This window comes from Cryptotermes secundus, unplaced genomic scaffold, assembly GCF_002891405.2.
Source record: "Cryptotermes secundus unplaced genomic scaffold, Csec_1.0 scaffold2437, whole genome shotgun sequence".
Classification (NCBI taxonomy): domain Eukaryota; kingdom Metazoa; phylum Arthropoda; class Insecta; order Blattodea; family Kalotermitidae; genus Cryptotermes; species Cryptotermes secundus.
This window is the reverse complement of record NW_019721044.1, coordinates 95,784-103,252: the sequence shown is the minus strand read 5'-3', so window position 1 is coordinate 103,252 and position 7,469 is coordinate 95,784. Positions and strand designations below refer to the sequence as shown.

The 7,469-nt window shown below is 44.2% G+C and overlaps 1 protein-coding gene across 1 annotated transcript in view; it reads right to left on the bottom strand.

The window, feature by feature from the left end:
* The window catches only part of LOC111875372 (potassium channel subfamily K member 1), a 97,069-nt gene extending 90,209 nt beyond the window's left edge, over positions 1-6,860 (bottom strand). The window contains exon 1 of the mRNA XM_023871583.1: positions 6,785-6,860. The gene's annotated coding sequence lies outside the window, so the exon portion shown is untranslated. The remainder of the gene's footprint in view (positions 1-6,784) is intronic.
* Positions 6,861-7,469: the final 609 nt, after the last annotated feature.

Sequence of the window (7,469 nt, the reverse complement as noted above, 5' to 3'; positions counted from 1 at the left end):
AGGGAAACCTTCACACTCACTCATGGAGCTGAGCCCTCCTTGAGAAGTCGCCAATTGTGCAGCTACTCTTGAATTTCTCAGCATTTTATGTAACCTATAGGTTCTTCGCCTCACAAGAGTCCCCACTGGTCGCTATCCTGAGCCATATCAATCCAATCCATACCATCCTATTCTATCTCTCTAAAATCCATTTTAATATTATCCACCCACCTACGTCTAGTCTTCTTAGTGGTCTCTTTCTTTCTGGCTTTCTCACCAAAAATCCTATATACGCATTCCTCTTATCCCCAATCGTTCTACATGCCCTGCCCATGTCATCCTCCTTGACTTGATCATGCTAATTATATTTGGCGAAGAGTACAAGTTAAGAAATTCTGCATTCTCTCACACATGTTTTAAGGAATGCAATGGAACCTCTCACGTGCTGCACAAAACCAACTGACGGACCGCGTGTTGCAGTTGCACATCCCTGTTTAGTGATATGTATGTGCATATGGGGGAGGATATTTAATGACGATCTCTGTCGCGTCGTGTGGTAGGGTGACTGAAGAATTTTAAAGGATTTTGAAGGAAGCGGCCGGTATTTAAGAGATGTACTATCCAAGCATTTACCTTGGGGACTGAGGAAGACCACTACAAGCTTGGAATATTCGGTGTCCCGGCTGGAGATGACGTTAAACATCGGCCTGTATGTGTGTTTCGATAACACGTAGAACTGCGAAGCAATTCGCTAGAGACCGTGTGGGGGGGGGGAGTTAATAATACGAAAGCTCACATAAGAAATGAGGAGACTTCCTGCTGAATTCTCGGCGGGTGTTTCATCAGGCTTATACATATAGAGTCAGTCGGTGAGACCACGGTTTCGTCTGATTCACATCTGTGGGACACAAAGCAACAAGTACTGTATAAAGCAGCCTGCCTCTGCAGATTATGAGCATGTAGGCCAGCATATAGCAGTACTATAGTCTGTTTATCATTTTCCGGGCTCTACAAGATGGGGAAGTGAGGGTATCTAAGCTAATGGGGGGGGGGAGGGGGATACTGCGCATACACTCAAATTCGGAAACATTTGTTGCATGTCGTGTGGGATAATAAATTCATTCATGCATATATTTTGTTTACGGAGCCGGATTAGTGCAGTCGGTATTGCGACTGGCTACGGGCTGGACGGCCAAAGGGTCGGAGTACGAGTCCCAGTAGGATAAAGAATTCTCTCCACGTCGTCCAGACGTGGCCAGAGGCCCACCCAACCTTCTATACAATGCGTACGGGGGCTTTTTCCCTGGGGGTAAAGCGACCGGGACGTGAAGCTGACCGCTCACCTCCAACTAGTGTCGAGGTCAAGAAAATATGGGTATATACATCCACTCCCCATAAGCTTTAATGACGTAGTGCTTAATTAGTTGAGCAAAGGGACAGCTTTGCTTTTTATATATTTTGGATTGTTTATGAAACAACGCTGAACCGTTACAGTCTACACAATCTTTGAAGAAGCGAAGCTCAACGTAGTAACTTTTTTTATAATGAACGTTACTTTCGGTGCTTTATACATAATATTATTTACTCACGCTTGCGTGACGTCAGCACATACGTATCATACCTCACAGAGCCGGAGGTACAATAACCGGACTTTATCCAATATTTTTACCTACTGTATTAAAATTTTATGAATTTGTTCCATTTATCCCTCTTTTGAAGGATTACTTTTTTTGGCGGTAAGAGCGGATTGGCGACTTAATTAAAAAAAAAAGTCTGCTCCCCGCTCTTCCTTTCTTAGTAACAGCTTATGTGATAGTTCTAAAATTATTAAATGTTTAAGAGTTATCCTGTACACCAAGAAGGTGAAATTACGTATTTTGTCTGGCCGGCCAGGTCACCAACTCTAGTGAGTTTCACGGACCACGTATCTCCAGCTGTGAACTACTGGAATTGTAGTTTACGCCTGCCAATTGCAAAGCTTAGCGTAGAACAAATCATTGGTTCAAAAATTGTTTTGTCTAGACAAAACGAATTAAGATCGGAATTATTTTTTTCTTCTTAACGTTATTATAACCTTGCGACGAATTGAATTCTGTAGGCCTATCTGCTCTAGGAGCTCCGTGCATTCACACTTCAGTCAAAACATCGAGTTCTGGAAAGAGAAAGCCCGACTTACAGGTTTAAAGAACCTCATATAACTAAGCATTTTACAGAAATTAATGTTGATAAATTCACGTATTGACGGGTTTAATAGACCCTATAAAGTCCATCTACTCTACCAACCTGGGGCACGTGGTTGCATAGTTGTTTGAGGCACCGTGCTACAAGCCGGAAGTTCGCGGGTTCGATTCCCAATGATGTCGTTGGATTTTTCAATTGATATAATCCTTACAGCCGCACTATGGCCCTGGGGTCAACACAACCTCTAACAGAAATGAATACCAGGAATCTTTCTGGGGGTAAAGGGCGGCCGACGCGTAAAGCTGACAACCACTGTCTGTTACAGGGATAAATTTTCTTTTATTTGCAGCAGTCACGCGTACATATCCCTTGAGGGGACAGGTTCGATGTGAGAGGGCGCAAACCCAGTGTTCCAGGTGCGCTCCTTGCAATTTCCACGTCTCTGTGGCCTTGAGGTTCGCTTATCGGAAACTGTCACCCTACTCCTTTGTTACGGAACTGATCACACCATGGATACCGGATTGCACACTGATAGCACATTAATCCTTGGGTAAGCAAAGTAAAGCCATCCCTGTAACAGGCCGTGAAGGCCCATAGGGTTGTGAGACGTTGAGGGTCCCACATTATCTAGACAGTCGGCTCACAGATGGCGGTGAGGTTGTCAGCCTTACGCGCCTGCCGCGCTTTAGTCCCCAGGAAAAGTAATTAATTCCTGGTACTCATTTCTGTTAGAGGCTGAGCGAACCCCAGGGCCATAGTGCTGCCGGAAGGAGTAGGTCAATTGAAAAAAAATCCAATGACCTCATCGGTACTTGAACCCGTAACCTTCCGGCTTGTAGCATAGTGCCTCAACCAACTAATTAATCCTTGGGTTTCTCCCGGAAAATATTTCAAATAAATCGTATGTAGATCTTAACAATCAGCTTCTAAGCGTTTCTGCAACGAGTTTTCTCATTCTGAAAGATCCGAAATTCATTTAGAGCTCCAACTGAAGAGGGTGTTGTGGTGGACGAAATAAGTAATGGACTCCATGGAGCTGACTTCTACTTCAGAAGCTAATAGTTGTTTGATTACTAAACAAATTCCCGACAGTTCATTGCCGTGTTCACAACAGCCCGTCCTGGACCAGATGGTTCCAGTCAAGAATATCCCATTCTGTTTATTTAAGATACTTTTTAATATTATCCTCCCTTATGCACCTAGGCCTTCCCAGTGGCCTCCCTTAATCAGATTTTACTGCCAAGGCCATATTGGATTAACATGAACCAAAATTTCTTTAGTATAATACATTTTAATGTAGACGTCCAATACCAAATTTTGTCGAAATCGACGAGTGTTTTCTGAATTGTGTCCCATAATCGTATCAATAAAACATAAAATATTTATGTTCATACAGATCTATCAATCCGTTTTGTTTATATTTTTCTTCAGTCACCCGGAAATAAACCGCACAGTTACAGTAAACTTTACTTACATGTGGGTTCCAGTAGCTCAGTAGATGATATTAATTATGGGTGGAAATTATGAGCGATATCTAGCGGAATATAACAGTCAACTTTAAATGTATTCATTGGCACATGTNGGGGGAGGGGGTGAGAAAATATAATTACTTTCGTCGGTTGTTACTCTTTTCCCAACATCTGCGCTGCACTCGGCTGCCGTCGGCTGTCTTGGCTAGGGAAGCTCGGGATCGGTTGAGGACAGGATGGTTACTAACGGGTGAATCAGAACTCCCTGCGTACATTTTCCACTATGTACACTGTCTATTTACAATAATAATTACATTAAGAAAAAGGCCTGCTTTTGTCTGTTTACATGACACTTCTCGCTAAACTCATTCTACCGTCTTTGTTTGTGGAGGGGAGGTGCCTAGAAACTGTACTCCTATCATCGTCTTCCACTCTCCGTTCATTTCTACCCTGTTCTACCCTGGCTCTCACTTGGTACACTGGAGACTGCCTTATAATCTCACAATAACAATTTTATCAACAATACATCTAACAGCATGGCGTATATGAGCAAAGAGACTTACTTGCAATACACATGTAGATTACTGCCGTCATCCACCCTCTTGTGGTATACATGTCGCCGAGAGCCTCCGGCTGACAACTCAATATTATGTGTTAGAACCTTGATCCAAATCCCCCAAATTCCCTAATTTATGGTTTTAATTCGCTGATTCAGCGTTGACGACAGAGGGTAGGTACTCCTACTCGGTGTCCTCAATCCTCACAATAATCTCCTCATTGGCTCTCATGGGTGGTTGTGGGCGGACCCCTTGCGTCTTATTGCTGTGTATGCGGTCTCTTACAATTACTCCAGTGACCGAGTGAGGCAAGCTTCTGGCTCTGTGAGTACACAGACTTGCTGAGCATCCACATTCTTAACCTAATTGCCAGTCCTGGTGTTTACAAGTTACGGCAACAACTGCGAAACCCTTTTCGCAAGTCGCGAACATTTTGGGTAATGCCTTATGCTCTCCAATCTCAAATTTGAGACACTACATTGGCACATGTCCATTGTGTGACGCGAGTGTTTTATTTAACACGCACGGAAGCGGTATGGTTGAGGAATTATATCTGACATCCGGTTTGCGGCTCGGATGTGGACATCCAAGACCGCCATGGGGTAACGGGGCCTAGAAGGCTGTTTCTGGATAATACTGAAATAAATTTATTGTCGTTAACGGCTAATGTAGCGAGAGTATTCTGTACATGAGGCAGCCATGATGGGGGTCAAGGGAACAAGCCAGGGATCTGTTCCTCCAACCAGATATTTTAGAAACTTCGGAGTTTCGAAAGTAAGGAAATATACCAAACATTAATACCGTAAATTATGAGCACAGACTGCAAGAGTAAGGATATACACCAGACATTCATCCATCAATGGCTCTACAGCTGTTTGTTGGGCTTTGACCTCTTCTTCAGTTCCGTAATCTTTTTTACACAGAAGGCAGGACACCTTAGATGGGTGATCAGCTTGCCGCAAGGCCGCTATCTACACGCAGGACAACACAGGCACAACGCATACACAGGCACCCTTTCCTTGAATGGGATTCGAACCCACGATCCCAGCTTTCGAGCGAGCGAAGATAGTTCATGCTTCAGTCCGCGTGTTCACTGTGGTGGGGATACCATAAATTAACATATCAGAATTTCAAAAATAAGGAAATACACCAAATATTAATCTCTCTAAGATCTTAGAAAGGTAGGATGGGATGGTATGGATTGGATTGATCTAGCTCAGGGTAGGGACCAGTGGAGGGCTCTTGTGAACACAATTTCATAAAATACTGGGAAGTTCTTGAGTAGCTACACAATTAGCGGCTTCTGAGGGAGGGCTCAGCTCAATGAGTGGGTGACCAAATATTAATAATATAAATTAACATAATTTTTAAGGAAACTTATTTTTTTACGCTGAACGCAAAGAAAATTAATGAAATAGCCTTACACGGTTTGAACGGGAATTTCAAAGCAGGTGTTCCATCTGTCCTTCCCCCTTGGAACACATTGCTTGCGTCGCCCCTGGACATTACTGTCAGGATTTAGGGGCTGGGATCCTGTGTTGCATCACAGGCTGTTAGGCGTGGGGGATTATGCGAGTTGAGAAGGGGCGGACGGGGAGGGGAGACGAAATGAAGATTAAGAAGAGCTTTGGAAGGATTAATGTGTGCTTAACCATGACCAGAACCGTTCATCATGGGGTACAGAAATTAATGACGCCGGTGCATTTATAGAATAACCAATTTTATGAACACCTTCCTAGTTTGTACATGAAATAACTTTTTTTGACACTGAACTTTGTCTGCATCCCCAGGTAACACGTCGACTCGACAGAGTCAGTCTCCATGTCACTCGAAGTTAAACAGTTCCTGCACTTGATATGAAGGTAAAGTTGTCTCTGTGCTTAATTAATTAAGTACTATGCGGCGAAGACGTATGGGGGAGTGGATGTACGGCTCCAACATTCCTAAGCTTGTCACTAGATGGAGGTGAGTGGTCAGCTTCACTGCTCGGCCGCTTTACCCCCGGTACCCATTTGACAGGGTGGACTCCAGAGCCGATCTGGACAGTATGAAGTAGAGAAAAATCTCTTGCACTTGCCGGGAACCGAACCCCGGTCGTCCAGCCCGTAACCCATCTCTATAATGTCTACGGTTGATATACTGTCATTAAATAACCTGTCAAGGCAGAATGGTCATGGAGCATTGTTTACTGTCTGTTGGCATGACTAACTATGTTTCGCATGCATAACTCTTCTTCATGTCATTCGAGATTAAATAACTTGCGCAGCTGATAAGCTGTTGTTAAATAACCTAGGAACGTATAACTGTCATTCGCAAAAGAAGTTTTGTTGAACGTCTCTCTGACCATGACCATCTGTGTTCAGCATGTATAATTATTCGACGTTAAATAGCTTCTACGTTTGGTATATTATAATTAAATAACCCATCAAGCCAGAAATGTCATTCGCTAAGAAGCCTTGTTTAATATTCGTGCAAACATGACCATCTCTGTTCAGAATGTGCAATTGTTCATGTTGTCGTTTCTACGTAAAATACCTTCTGCAGCTCGGTGCCAAGGTGGGAAGCCTCGTGCAATGGCCTACTCTGTTTCCCACTTACCTGAGTGCTGGATGGACTGCAACCTCCGCGTGAATATGTACGTTGTCGCCTCTCGGCTCTCGACTTCGCTGTAACATCGGCCGACCGGCCAGGGCTTTTCGCATCCTTTGCGCTGTCTCGCAGAACAAAACCGCCCCCATACATAACGCAGGCGCACGGGCACATAAAACCCTGCATTAAAGCCAATATCACGCGTCAGCTATTTCCACTTGAAATTACATTCAACAATTCAACTGCCACCATCAGCTGTGAAGGTTTGTTTGTGGCCCTTACTTTATCCAGGTTTCAGATTTCGGGTAAATTGCCGCTGGACTTAGCCAGCACAGTCATTATTGGTTCCGGGCCCCGTGGGAAACCATGACCGCATTTTTCTGCGTCACGACTCTGCGTCGTGAAACTAAATTTTGCTTTATTTCTAATTCTCTGAAATTGCTTAACTATTAAGTTCCTGCCTGACAGGAAACAAATTCAGTCTTCACTGTGAAGATGAAATACGTAACCGAAATACTCTGTTTGGGGAGCCTGGATGGCGCAGTCGGTATAGCGACTGGCTACGGGCTGGACGACCGAGGGGTCGGAATTCAAGTCCCGGTATGATCAAGAATTTTCTCTTCTCCACAGCGTCCAAACCGGCTCTGGGACCCATCCAACCTCCTATCCAATGGGTACCGGGGGCTCTATCCCC